General features: G+C 41.7%; 1 protein-coding gene across 1 annotated transcript in view; it reads right to left on the bottom strand.

Moving 5' to 3' along the window:
• The window catches only part of LOC126162365 (uncharacterized), an 80,580-nt gene that overhangs the window by 14,237 nt on the left and 52,955 nt on the right, over positions 1 to 13,388 (bottom strand). The window lies entirely within an intron of this gene.

The following is a 13,388-nucleotide window of genomic DNA, read 5'->3' as shown; positions in this document are numbered from 1 at the left end:
ATTCATCACTCTTCACTTGGTATTTTCTAATTCTTTCTATTTTAACATTACTTTATAATAAGGAAATCTCTTAATCTGAAAGCTATTATATGCACCTGTTATTTCAACTTAACAGTGTCCATTAAAATGTCAGTTAGCAGCGAAGTATTTAGTAAAACACATTAGGCTCATTAAGTGATGAAGGAAAAAACTATGAAAAAGCGTATATCTATTGCTTATACAAGTGTTCATGTGGTATTACACTTGTTAGCTGGTGAGAGACAAATATAAAAGTGATGATGTGTCCATAACTCAGAAGGAGGCTAGATGATCTCTGACATGAGGTTGCTCTCATCCTCAATTTTAGAACACAACCAAAGCTGGAGTTGTTCAATACTGAATCAATTGTTACAGAGTGTTTAAGATATTTAACTGCAAAATACACTTTTAATAAGACAATAAGTTCACCTGAAAAAGGTGCGCTATAAATTATTTGTATGAAAGATCCAGAACGTATATTTTTAATTTTCCAATGCAACAACAATTGTTACACATTACCGGTTTCAACTACTTTAATAATTTTCCAGCACCCCTGACACTGATGCCCACATCATTCGTCTTTTAAATGGTACAAGGATTAAATTGTAGCAATGTTTTGGGTTTTCCTTTGTGAAGAAACTGTAGGGATCAAGCCATGATCCATACACTGGTGGCAAATCGGCAGATACTGGTCTGGCTTGAACATGCAACCCATCGCGGAGGTGGTCGGCAGCAGAAGAAAGTCACACAGCAGGTGACCCAGTGGGGCTACTGCATCGAGTTAATTGCATGCATACGAGGTCAGTTCAAAAAATTATGGAATATTCATAATTTTGCACCAGTGGTGTGCTGGAACGAAATGCGGTTTGCATTCCTGCACACACCTGTGTTTAATGTGTAACAGGCAGCAGTTTCATTGTTGTATGTCTGTTTGTTCTTATTTCAGTGCTGTATTGAGTAGAACATTGTGTCACACAGTTTGCAAATTTCAAGATGGCAGAGTTAAGGAAGCAACGTGTCGGCATTAAATTTTGCATGAAACTCAAGAAAACCTTATGCAGGAAGCCTCAGTGTTACAAATGGTTCACATGATTTAAATATGGCCAGACAGAAGTTAAAGGTGACCCTCATTCAGGACAACGTTTGATATTTACCGATGTCAGGAAAGTAAATTAAATTATGCATGCCAATCGAAGACAGACTGTTAGAGAGATTGCAGAAAAATGTATCATTTCAGATGGATCATGTCATGAAATCCTGACACAACACCTTGGAATGCATCATGTTGCCACAAAGTTCGTCCCATTGCTCATGAGTCAAGACGAGATAGACCTTAGCTTTGCAATCTGTGAATAGCTTTTGGATTGTGCAAATGTGAAAGAGATGTTCCTTAAGATGATGATAATGTGATGAGACACGAGTCTATCGTTATGATGTTGAGACCAAGGTTGTTCAACCTATACAATGGGCCTGGAAATTATCTCCAAGACTAACCAGGTCAGGTCAAATGTCAAACTCATGCTGATGGTTTTTTTTCACTTTGAAGGATTAGTTCATCATGAATTCGTACCATAGGGACAAACTTATTCCATGGTACTACAAAAATGTAAGCATAAAAAAATTTGTGGACAAAGTGCTGGAATTTTTTGAACAGACCTCGTACTTTAGCTCAGGCCAATGCCTACAGCTACTGCAGTCGAAGTCTGTAGAAAGTAGCTGGCAGTTTCATTGTAAACTACAAGTGGTCTTTGTTTCGAAGTTACTGGTTTTGGTGTAGACTACATTTTCTGCATCATATACATACCTGGATATTGTCTAAGAACAGCTGAGAGAGGGCCTGACTGGAGTGGTGTTTATATGAGCCAGGCTGGCTAGTGTTTGCCATATGGCATTGCTTCAGCCCAGAAACCAAAACATGCTGGAATGCTCAGCTGTCTCTGTGAGACAATGGTGACTTCATTTATCCTGGTTTCCTTGTCCAGTCAGCTTTTCTGGACGCTCTTACAGTGCTGCAAGAAGTCCTAACTTTGCCTTTCAGAAACAGTGATGGACATACTTTGCAGTGTCAGTGTACTGAATGGATGTTCTTACTCTCTGAATGTGCCTTCTTACACCAAAGTGCTCGGTCATTAGGATGACAGCACCCCTCCTATGACATCATTTCGCTGCATTTATGCCGGAGCAGTTCACTAATTCAGACTACATGGTGATGCAACATTCCTCCTCCTTTGAAGAAAGTCCATCTCCAGATTTATGCTTATTCATATTTGTGGACAGAACATAACTTAACACCTTTTATTGGTGGCATAAATAAAAATAAAATGCAAGATTCTTCTCTTACCCTTACTCTAATGTAGCATAACCCATGTGGTTCATTGGCTGTCCATTACTCTATTTTTACTTCTTAAGGTTAACCCTTGGGGAGCTGATGCACTGGAAGCTCAGTGGGTTGACATGTTTTGTGTTTGAAGTAGATACAGGTTACACAAAGCAGTCAGAACCACAATGGTACCACCGAGCGGGGTGGCGCAGTGGTTAGACACTGGACTCGCATTCGGGAGGACGACGGTTCAATCCCGCGTTCGGCCATCCTGATTTAGGTTTTCCGTGATTTCCCTAAATCACTCCAGGCAAATGCCGGGATGGTTCCTCTGAAAGGGCACGGCCGCCTTCCTTCCCAATCCTTCCCTAATCCGATGAGACCGATGACCCCGCTGTCTGGTCTCCTTCCCCAAACCAAACAAACAACCACAATGGTACCAACAACCGAGACACTTATGGTCAGAATTTTATTGCACTGCGTGTTTTAGTACTGCTGTACGAAATACTGTTTTCAGTAATTCCCCCCTGCATCTGGCCAACTCCTTTCTAAAAACCGCAATGTATGTGGGGCTAGATTTGTTACTCAGCCCAACTGCTCTTGTTGCTATCTGTACAAGAAATTTAAAACTAGTACTTCCTCACATCTCTTCCAATCTCCCTTCCTTTCAGTTTTGAGTTGCAGTCTGGTGAGTGGTACTTAATTTCTCACTTCTCCCCCATTCTCTTATGGTGGCTGGTGAGTAAGACATAATACTGATTGAAGAACAGTACCCCTGCTTCGATTCACTGATCTGTAGTGCACCCGCCACTTCTCCGGTGTAGTACCACTAGAACTGACGCACACAGTGTGGCACCCTCTGTGGTAATGTCAGTTGTACAAAGGTATCAACACCACTCGCCCCCCCCCCCCCCTCAAAAAGATTAGATGCGTGTGGTACATCATTATACTACCTACCAACTCCACTACCAAAATATATCAACAAATTATAACACAAATCTCCCTAACTTAACAAAATGTAATAACCTCAAGAAACATAATGAGCATACATAATTTACAAAAAAAGGAAACTCCTGTTTACGTCACTGGCATTACATAAGTGCATAAGGCAGCACGTGTGTAGCAACTTGTGTGCAAGATTCTGCTTTCCTTCTTCCTTCACCTTCTTCGGAGGTAGTGGCTCTGGCATCTATGGTAAAGCATCTGGAACATCATTAAAAGGCAGTGGTGGCCTACATCGGCAACTATAGTTGGACATTTACAGGTGAGTCTTGCCTCTCTGGCTTGGTACAGCCCTTGACAATGCGCAAGGAATTTGTTTATTTTGCCCTTCAGTATATTGGGCCTCACCTAATATGACCCTTTGACCAACTCTATATACTGTCAACTTGATGGTACATTGTCCCTTCTTTTCTTCCCATTCATGTGCTTTTGTATTTGCCCTATACACTTGATTCCAAATGTCTGAATTTTTTCACAAAATTTCTCATCGTCTCTCCATTCTTCCTAAATATGGCTTAATAACTTTGAAAGGTGATGTTTCCCTGTTGTATACCACATTGTGCAGCAAAAGCCGAATGCTATCATGTACTTCTGAATTATATGCAGCCATGACATAAGTTCAGTAAACATCCCAGTAGTGGTGGTGACTATTTACATAACAACTCAACATTTTACCAATGGTACTGTGAATGTGCTCTGTCCTCTGCATCCACTTGTGGATGCAGGGAACTAGTAATATATTTGTGGATTTGCAATAGATGACATAGTTACTTGATTAGTTCAGATGTGAAATTGGTGCCCTGATATGTAATTATCACATTAGGGAGACCAAACTAGTTATTCACCATATCTTTTGCCACTTTACTCGATTGCTGATTCGGAATGGCAGTTATCGTAACTTAATATGAACTGTTGAGTGGTACTTAAGTAAATAAATTAGTGAAATCAAAGTGAACTAGAAATTAGAATATAAATGGAAAACTTGGTTTAGTTTGGAGAGTTACATACTGGCTCACAGCGGGCCGAACAGCAGAGACAATGACCGTGAAGTCAGCAAGTTCCACATAAGCGGGCGCTGTCGATTCAGCCGTCAGGGCATCGCCCGACCGGCTCACGTGTTTCTCAGTGGTCGCATGTGAGCAAAAGGCCCTCACCTACATCCCAAGAGCCAATGACCGACGTTAAGAAGATTCTTCGAGAAGCTTTTCAACGTGACAGAAGAGGCAATGACCGGCTCACGTGTTTCTCAGTTGTCGTATGTGAGCAAAGGCCCTCGCCTACATTCCAAGAGCCAATGACCGACGTTAAGAAGAATCTTCGAGAATCTTTTCAACGTGACAGAAGAGGCAATGGCCGTGAAGTCGTTCACCTCCAGTAAACTGAAGTGAATAAATACGCGAGACGCAGTGGGCCCGAGAGATGTAGATGAAGACGAGAGGAAGACGAAGGCGAAGACGGAGACGAAGACGGAGACGAGCGACGAAGAAGACGAAGAAGACGAAGAAGTGAAGAAGCGTAGCAGTTGTTTTAAGTTAGTTTCGGTGCTGAAGACCGTCATGCAAGAAGAGACTACATCATGCACAAACGCACCAAGTCTGCCGCTGTAATAGAATAGCAAGCAGCAGCCTCAGTGCCAGAAGAAGAAGTTAAAAGGTATTTTGAAGTCTGATTTTACATACCCGGGTGACTCGTGAGGACGGGAAGGAGACGGCCTCACATCAGCAGTCACCTGTGATCTGGGATGAAGACCTGACAGCCGAAGACTGGCAAGCGGGAGTCCGTGGTTCGAGTCCGGGACACTGGCCTTCCCCCGCCGCGCCGCTCCGCTGGTCGACGCACAACACACGCGGCCGCTTAGAGAAGAGAAACACTGGGACGCCACATTCAAGGTATCACCACCCGATGCACGACGTCGCTCGCAATAATTAAACAGGCCACCTCGCGCTGCGCGTCTCCGGTCAGCTGGGCGAGACGGCGACACGAGATACACACCGCTACGCGTAATCAGACGCCGCCGCCGCCGCCGCCGCCGCCGCCGCTGCCGCAGCAGAAGGCTACGCAAACGACACGGCTGCCGCTCTCCGAACCAGAACGTCCAGTAAGATAACAGCTGTACGAAACTTTCAATAAAAGTTATCTTTTGTAAAAATGATGTTTCATTCGACCTCATACCCGAGCCAAGGAAGAACCCACCCTGCCCACATTTTGTAAGAGAGAAAAGTTTATTTATTTAATATTTTCACCCTGACAGAATGCTTGAGAATGCTCATCCTGACAATTGACAGCATCAAAAGAGAAAACCCAGTTACATTGAGTGACAGAAGTGTCACATTTAGTAACACAGCTGTTACATTTGATGTCAGAAGCCGTAGTAGTTGTTACATTTGGTGTCAGAGAAAAACCCTTGGCTCAATATGAGGTGTGAATGACAGTCACTAACGGTCCACAGTTAGTATTGTTTAATGTGTGAAAGGATAGAGGTTTGCATAGCAGTCGTAATATTTTCTTTATTTAGAAGTGTATTCTCTCTCATAATTTTAAGAGTTTGTCGAAAATATTTAAACATCTTTTTAATTCAGTGTGGTAAGATTGTGTAACTAACAGTTTATAAAATGATGACACGAAATCGTACAAAGTCAGAGTCAGCACCACAAGGGGTTTCTACTGATGAAGCTATTCAGAGCTTAGTTAATCAAATAGCACAGCTTAAAAATGATAATAATGCATTATTCAAACAGTTGTGTGAGGTTAGGCAAACCAGTTCAGTCCCTCCTACCCTAGATTCCTCAGCAGCAGCCTTGGTAACTCCTTTTTCAGGTAAACCTGGCGAAGACATAACAGCCTTTTTTGATGATTTAGTAGCAGCTGCAAAGTTAGGATCATGGTCAGATGAACAGCTCTTACAAATGACAAAGTTAAGATTGCTAGGAGAGGCTAAAGCACACGTATTATACCATGAAGAATTACGGAATGCTCCAACATTTGAGGAATTGAAGAAAGGATTAGTTAAACGTTTTCAAAAACAGAACAGCTGTAGATTTTATAGAGAAAAATTACACACTATCACTCAGAAGCAAAACGAGTCATTAGAAAGCTTTGTAGATAGGATTAGAAAAGTTAATATTAACACCTATCAGTTGACAACTAGTGATGAAGCAAATAAAGTTATTTTACAAGAAGCAGAAGATAGAGCTCTAGATACATTTTTACGTGGGTTACCTCCTGAAACGTCCCGTCGTGTCAGGGCAGAGTTTCCTAAGAATTTAGCAGAAGCTGTATCTGTGGCGACAGCTTTTGAAGAAATTGACATTGCCACCAGATACAAGGAGAAGCGAAATGTATTTTCAGCAGGAGTACGATGTTTTAGGTGCAATCGACAGGGCCATATAGCAAAAAACTGCAGACAACCTAAATGCACTAATTGTCAAAGAATAGGTCACACATTCAAGGAATGCAGGTCTAAGAAAGTTTTTGGAAATAGAAATCAGTTAAACTCAAACGGGAATGTCGGAGCCGCCGCCAGGCGTTCCCAATAAAATTTCATGCCATTAAGGCGAATGTGAAGGCGGAATGCTGGTTATCTGCTACCATACGGGATAAAGAGGTAAGGATACTGGTGGATACAGGCGCAAACGTATCAATAGTGAGTAATGAATGTATTGGAGAAAAGAAATATGACCCTCCAAGGTATAGATTGAGTGGAGTAGGAGGAGGTACAGTGAAGTCATTAGGATGTACATCATTGATTTTCTATATTCACGGTGTACAATTTCAAGAAGATGTAGAAGTGGTAACAAAGGTAACTGACGGGTACGACGCGATCCTAGGGTTGGATTTCCTGAATAAACATCACGCTAAAATCGACCTCAGACAGCAAACTGTAGAACTTAGCGGAATAGTGTTTCAGCTAGGTGACACCGCTGCAAAGGGCCCTCTGCCGCAAGATTTCCCTAACCGGAAGGCGAAATCAACTATACTGCGTGCAACGTCCTTGAAGGTTGATTCGCGGGATCAGATACCATCTGGCTCAGGAAAACTTCTCTGGATGACCGTTGACCCCGAGGTACCTATAGACACAATATGTCTAATAGAGCCACTAGAGGAAAATGAGGAATTAGATGTATCACATTGTTTTGTACGTAGAAGTGTTGTACGGGTTCAAGACGTTGAGGGAGAAAGAAAAGTACCGGTACATATTGACAATTTCGGAGTGGAGGACAAAGAGTTGCATAAGGGAATATTAGTAGCTACAGTCAGTACTTTTGAAGAAGAAGATTTCATTTGGTCAGATATTAATGATGGTCAGAAACCAGACGCCTATAAAACCGCATTACGCCAGAAGATTGAGCATTTGCAAGGAAAGGATAGAGACACGATAGAAGCAGTTTTAGTTGAGTTTCAAGATTTATTTAATGCAGAAGGTCCACTGCCAGCAACAGATATCACACAGCATAGGATCCCAACAGGAAATAGCCCCCCAGTTTATAGAAAGCCTTATAGAGTTGCGCATCACTTACAGCCAGTACTGGATGAATTTTTAGAACAGCATCTAAAAGATGGAATCATAGAATATTCTGATTCGCCTTATAATTCAAATATTGTAATTATTCCAAAGAAGTCTCCCGACGGTACGAAACGATATAGATTTTGTTGTGACTACAGACACCTTAACAAACAAACTATCTCAGATGTTTATCCTCTTCCAAACATTACAGATATCATTGACAGTTTAGGTAACAGTAAATACTTTTCAACAATCGATTTACGTAGCGGATATCATCAATTGGAAGTTGCTCCTGAAGATAGGCATAAAACAGCATTTTCTACCCCTGGAGGCCACTGGCAATTTAAAAGAATGCCTTTCGGTTTGAAAAATGCACCAGCAACTTTTCAAAGACTACTCGATGGAGTATTGCGAGGACTAAAAACTCAGCAATGTTGTGTATATCTAGACGATATTATTGTATTCTCCAAAGACATTAATGAACATGCTGTGCGTCCGCGTAATGTTTTTCAGAGACTTAGAAAAGCTAAATTAACATTAAATATGGAAAAATGTAGTTTTGCATTGACAGAGGTTACATACCTAGGGCATGTCATTAGTGAAAAAGGAATTAGAACAGATCCTCGATTAATTTCGGCAGTTAAGGACTTCCCAACACCACAACGCGTTAAGGAAGTACAAAGTTTCATTGGTCTCGCATCGTATTACCGAAAATATGTTCAAAATTTTGCTGAAATTGCCCGACCCTTAACCCAATTATTGAAAAAGGGTGCAAAATTTCATTGGTCTGAAGATTGTGAATCAGCATTTCAAACCCTTAAAGATAAGTTAACACACAGTCCAGTATTAGCCTACCCAGATTATAATAAAGAATTTATTTTATCCTGTGACGCAAGTGGTCATTCAGTAGGAGTTGTTTTGAGTCAGAATATTAGTGGCGCGGAACACCCCATAGCCTACGCTTCGAGACAACTAACAACAGCAGAAAGAAATTATTCCACAACAGAGAAAGAATTGTTAAGTGTTATTTATGGTATCAAATACTTTAAATGCTACTTGTATGGTAGGAAATTCAAGGTCATTACAGACCACGCAGCTTTAAAATGGTTGCTTGGGTTAAAGGATCCATCTAGTCGTCTCACGCGTTGGGCCCTATGTCTTTCCGAAATGGATTTCGAAGTTATCCATAAACCAGGCAAAAAACACACGAATGCAGATTGTCTAAGTCGGAAAATAGCACTTTTGGAAGCAACAGGCCGAGATACTGAGGACTGGAGAAAGGCACAAAATGAGGATACAGAATGCAAAAAATATGCATCTCAAAAACAATTTTGCTTTGAAGATGGTGTATTATGCCGTAAAACAAAACTTGGACCGCGAATTGTTGTTCCCCAACACCTTAGACAAGAAATAATGGCAGAGGCCCACGATCATATCCTTGCAGGACACGGTGGACAGCGGACAACCGAAAGACGTGTAGCAGAGCGATTTTGGTGGCAAACCAGAAAGCAGGATGTTGCGCAGTACGTTCGCAATTGCATTGCGTGCGCACAACGAGCTGAACTTTCTCGTTCAAAAATACCCTTACAGAGGCTCCCCGAGGCTTCATGTCCATTTCAAATCTGCGGAGTGGATCTCTACGGGCCATTTCATAAAACACCTGCTGGTAATAAGTATGTTCTTACAATTATAGATCACTTTTCACGCTATCTAGCTATGGTGAGTCTCCCAGATCAGCAAGCAAATACAGTTGCCCAAGCTTTAGTTAACAACTGGATACTTAAATTTGGCGTACCTGAAGCTATTATCACAGATCAGGGATCTAATTTTATGTCTGAACTAATGAAACAGCTATGCCACTTACTAAAAATACGCAAATTACGCACAACTCCGTTACACCCTCAGTGCAACGGACGCACAGAAAGAGTTCATCGGACAATTGGCAAGATGCTTAGTTATTATATTAACGAACAACATTCTAATTGGGATACGTATTTACCAATAATCGTGTCGGTATACAATGCCAAAACGCATGAAGCAACTGGCATGTCACCTTATGAAGTGGTTTATGGGAGAAAAATGCCGTCCCCTTTTGATGTAATCAGGCAGAAAAACGGAAAAGTCGGAGAAACAGTAAGAGATTTCAGTCGAATGATGAAAGATGTATGGAAAAAGGTTCAAAAATCTAATACAAAGGCTTTGGAACGACAGGAAAGATTAGGTAATACCCAAGCTAAATATCCAAATTACAAAATCGGTCAGTGGGTTATGCTTTTAACTCCATACGTTGCGAAAGGAAAAACAAAGAAATTTGTAACAAACTACAGAGGTCCTTATCAAATTATTGAGATCACGTCACCAGTCAACGTTAAATTGCAACTGCCCACCAGAACTACTGTTGTGCATGTCAGTCGTTTAAAACCTTTTAAGGGCGCTCCAGATGTAATTCCTTCAACAATAGTGTCTGCTTTTCCGAAGGGTGGAGGAAGTTCACGAAGAGGAAAAAGAGTGGCCACGCCAGCACAACATACAGACATGGCACCATACGAGTACAATCTGCGACCAAGAGTGCGAATGTCCTAGTGGAATATCAGTAGACTGTGGATAGTATACATATGTAAATAATTAATAATTGATAATGGTTTATTTTTTTAAAAAAAAGGTTGAACGCAGAAACACGTAGATCTTGTAGTTAACAATGTCTTCCTTCTTTTTCTTTATTTTATTAAAGAACAAATCCAAAAACTAAGCAAAATCAAACTAAAAGAAAAATAATCAACACCAAAATACTAGGTTCGTAGGTCCATAACCATGTTGTTTGCTTTTTTCAGAAAACGCCATGCAAAGCATTTCCTACACAAAACCTATCCTACCTCAATGACTCCCTTGACAGTTCCCTTCTGAAGTCATTAGATATGTTCATAAACTCGCAGCAAGACAAAATTGATGCCAATGTTATGATGCAACATGTCTTAAAATTAAAAGGTGAACACAAAACTAAAATTATAATGCTAGGAACGGGTATATCTGGAACCTTTGTGTTGGTGTTTCTGCTTTGTACAGTTTTCTTTTATTTAAGACGAAAAAATAAGCCAAATAACAATATACCACTTCATCAAATCCCTGTTAATTGGATACCACACTCTTAACTGGTGTACTTCAGTAGTTACTTTTGAGCATTAGTGTATTAATTTTGTTTATTGTACTTCATTCTTCATTAAACAGTCTCTTGTTAAAATAAACAATACTGTAGAATAGATATTCTTGCATTAGTATAGCGTAGATTAAACAGCTGTTGCTATGTAATTTTCTAAGTGAAAAATCTATTTTTTGTTTATTCATTCTCAACAAGATTTGTTACTCTTATTATAACCATTTATGTGTAAACTATGTGATTCATGAGCGCACAGGGCTTTTATAAAGTGATACAGTATTTTCAACATACTTAATGTGATGAATGTGTAAGTCGAGAGTTTTCAGTGCTTGTGTTTTTTCCGTGTGAAGAGTGGAGGAATGTTGAGTGGTAAATTCGAGGGCGAATTTCTCCGAAGGGTGGAGGAATGTTGAGTGGTACTTAAGTAAATAAATTAGTGAAATCAAAGTGAACTAGAAATTAGAATATAAATGGAAAACTTGGTTTAGTTTGGAGAGTTACATACTGGCTCACAGCGGGCCGAACAGCAGAGACAATGACCGTGAAGTCAGCAAGTTCCACATAAGGGGGCGCTGTCGATTCAGCCGTCAGGGCATCGCCCGACCGGCTCACGTGTTTCTCAGTGGTCGCATGTGAGCAAAAGGCCCTCACCTACATCCCAAGAGCCAATGACCGACGTTAAGAAGATTCTTCGAGAAGCTTTTCAACGTGACAGAAGAGGCAATGACCGGCTCACGTGTTTCTCAGTTGTCGTATGTGAGCAAAGGCCCTCGCCTACATTCCAAGAGCCAATGACCGACGTTAAGAAGAATCTTCGAGAATCTTTTCAACGTGACAGAAGAGGCAATGGCCGTGAAGTCGTTCACCTCCAGTAAACTGAAGTGAATAAATACGCGAGACGCAGTGGGCCCGAGAGATGTAGATGAAGACGAGAGGAAGACGAAGGCGAAGACGGAGACGAAGACGGAGACGAGCGACGAAGAAGACGAAGAAGTGAAGAAGCGTAGCAGTTGTTTTAAGTTAGTTTCGGTGCTGAAGACCGTCATGCAAGAAGAGACTACATCATGCACAAACGCACCAAGTCTGCCGCTGTAATAGAATAGCAAGCAGCAGCCTCAGTGCCAGAAGAAGAAGTTAAAAGGTATTTTGAAGTCTGATTTTACATACCCGGGTGACTCGTGAGGACGGGAAGGAGACGGCCTCACATCAGCAGTCACCTGTGATCTGGGATGAAGACCTGACAGCCGAAGACTGGCAAGCGGGAGTCCGTGGTTCGAGTCTGGGACACTGGCCTTCCCCCGCCGCGCCGCTCCGCTGGTCGACGCACAACACACGCGGCCGCTTAGAGAAGAGAAACACTGGGACGCCACATTCAAGGTATCACCACCCGATGCACGACGTCGCTCGCAATAATTAAACAGGCCACCTCGCGCTGCGCGTCTCCGGTCAGCTGGGCGAGACGGCGACACGAGATACACACCGCTACGCGTAATCAGACGCCGCCGCCGCCGCCGCCGCCGCCGCTGCCGCAGCAGAAGGCTACGCAAACGACACGGCTGCCGCTCTCCGAACCAGAACGTCCAGTAAGATAACAGCTGTACGAAACTTTCAATAAAAGTTATCTTTTGTAAAAATGATGTTTCATTCGACCTCATACCCGAGCCAAGGAAGAACCCACCCTGCCCACATTTTGTAAGAGAGAAAAGTTTATTTATTTAATATTTTCACCCTGACAGAATGCTTGAGAATGCTCATCCTGACAATTGACAGCATCAAAAGAGAAAACCCAGTTACATTGAGTGACAGAAGTGTCACATTTAGTAACACAGCTGTTACATTTGATGTCAGAAGCCGTAGTAGTTGTTACAGAACTTAGCAAGTAGTGGTTACCTACTGGAGTTTGGTTAAATGGACCTAAAATATCCATCCACACCATTTCAAATGGCTTGGATTCTTCCAACAATCTTTGCAGAGGTATTTCTTTCTATGGTTCAAATCAGCATGCTCTACACATGGCATCCATTCTTTACATACCAATCACTGTTGTGTCTGATTACTGCACCAATATTGGTCAGCTTCACTTTCTGCGATAAAGTGTGGACAGCCAACATCTTGTCACCTACTTGCAGTTTCACTATCCCTCAACTACTTGTCTCATAGGTGCTCATGATGGCACGTTAACAACTGACGAGCTTCACAATTTTTGAGATGCTTCTACTTGGGCACTGCACCATTACAATCTGTCCATTGTTAAAAGTGCTCATTTCAGCAGATTTCCTCGTTTGTGGTGAGTATCGTTTCTAAAATAATTTCTGGTCACCTCTGCTCTGCTTATATACTTTCCTTACCACATCACGTGCCACAATACCACCAAGTGGCATTCAATCTCA

This window comes from Schistocerca cancellata, chromosome 2 (assembly GCF_023864275.1).
Source record: "Schistocerca cancellata isolate TAMUIC-IGC-003103 chromosome 2, iqSchCanc2.1, whole genome shotgun sequence".
NCBI lineage: Eukaryota > Metazoa > Arthropoda > Insecta > Orthoptera > Acrididae > Schistocerca > Schistocerca cancellata.
This window is presented reverse-complemented; position numbering and strand designations above follow the sequence as displayed.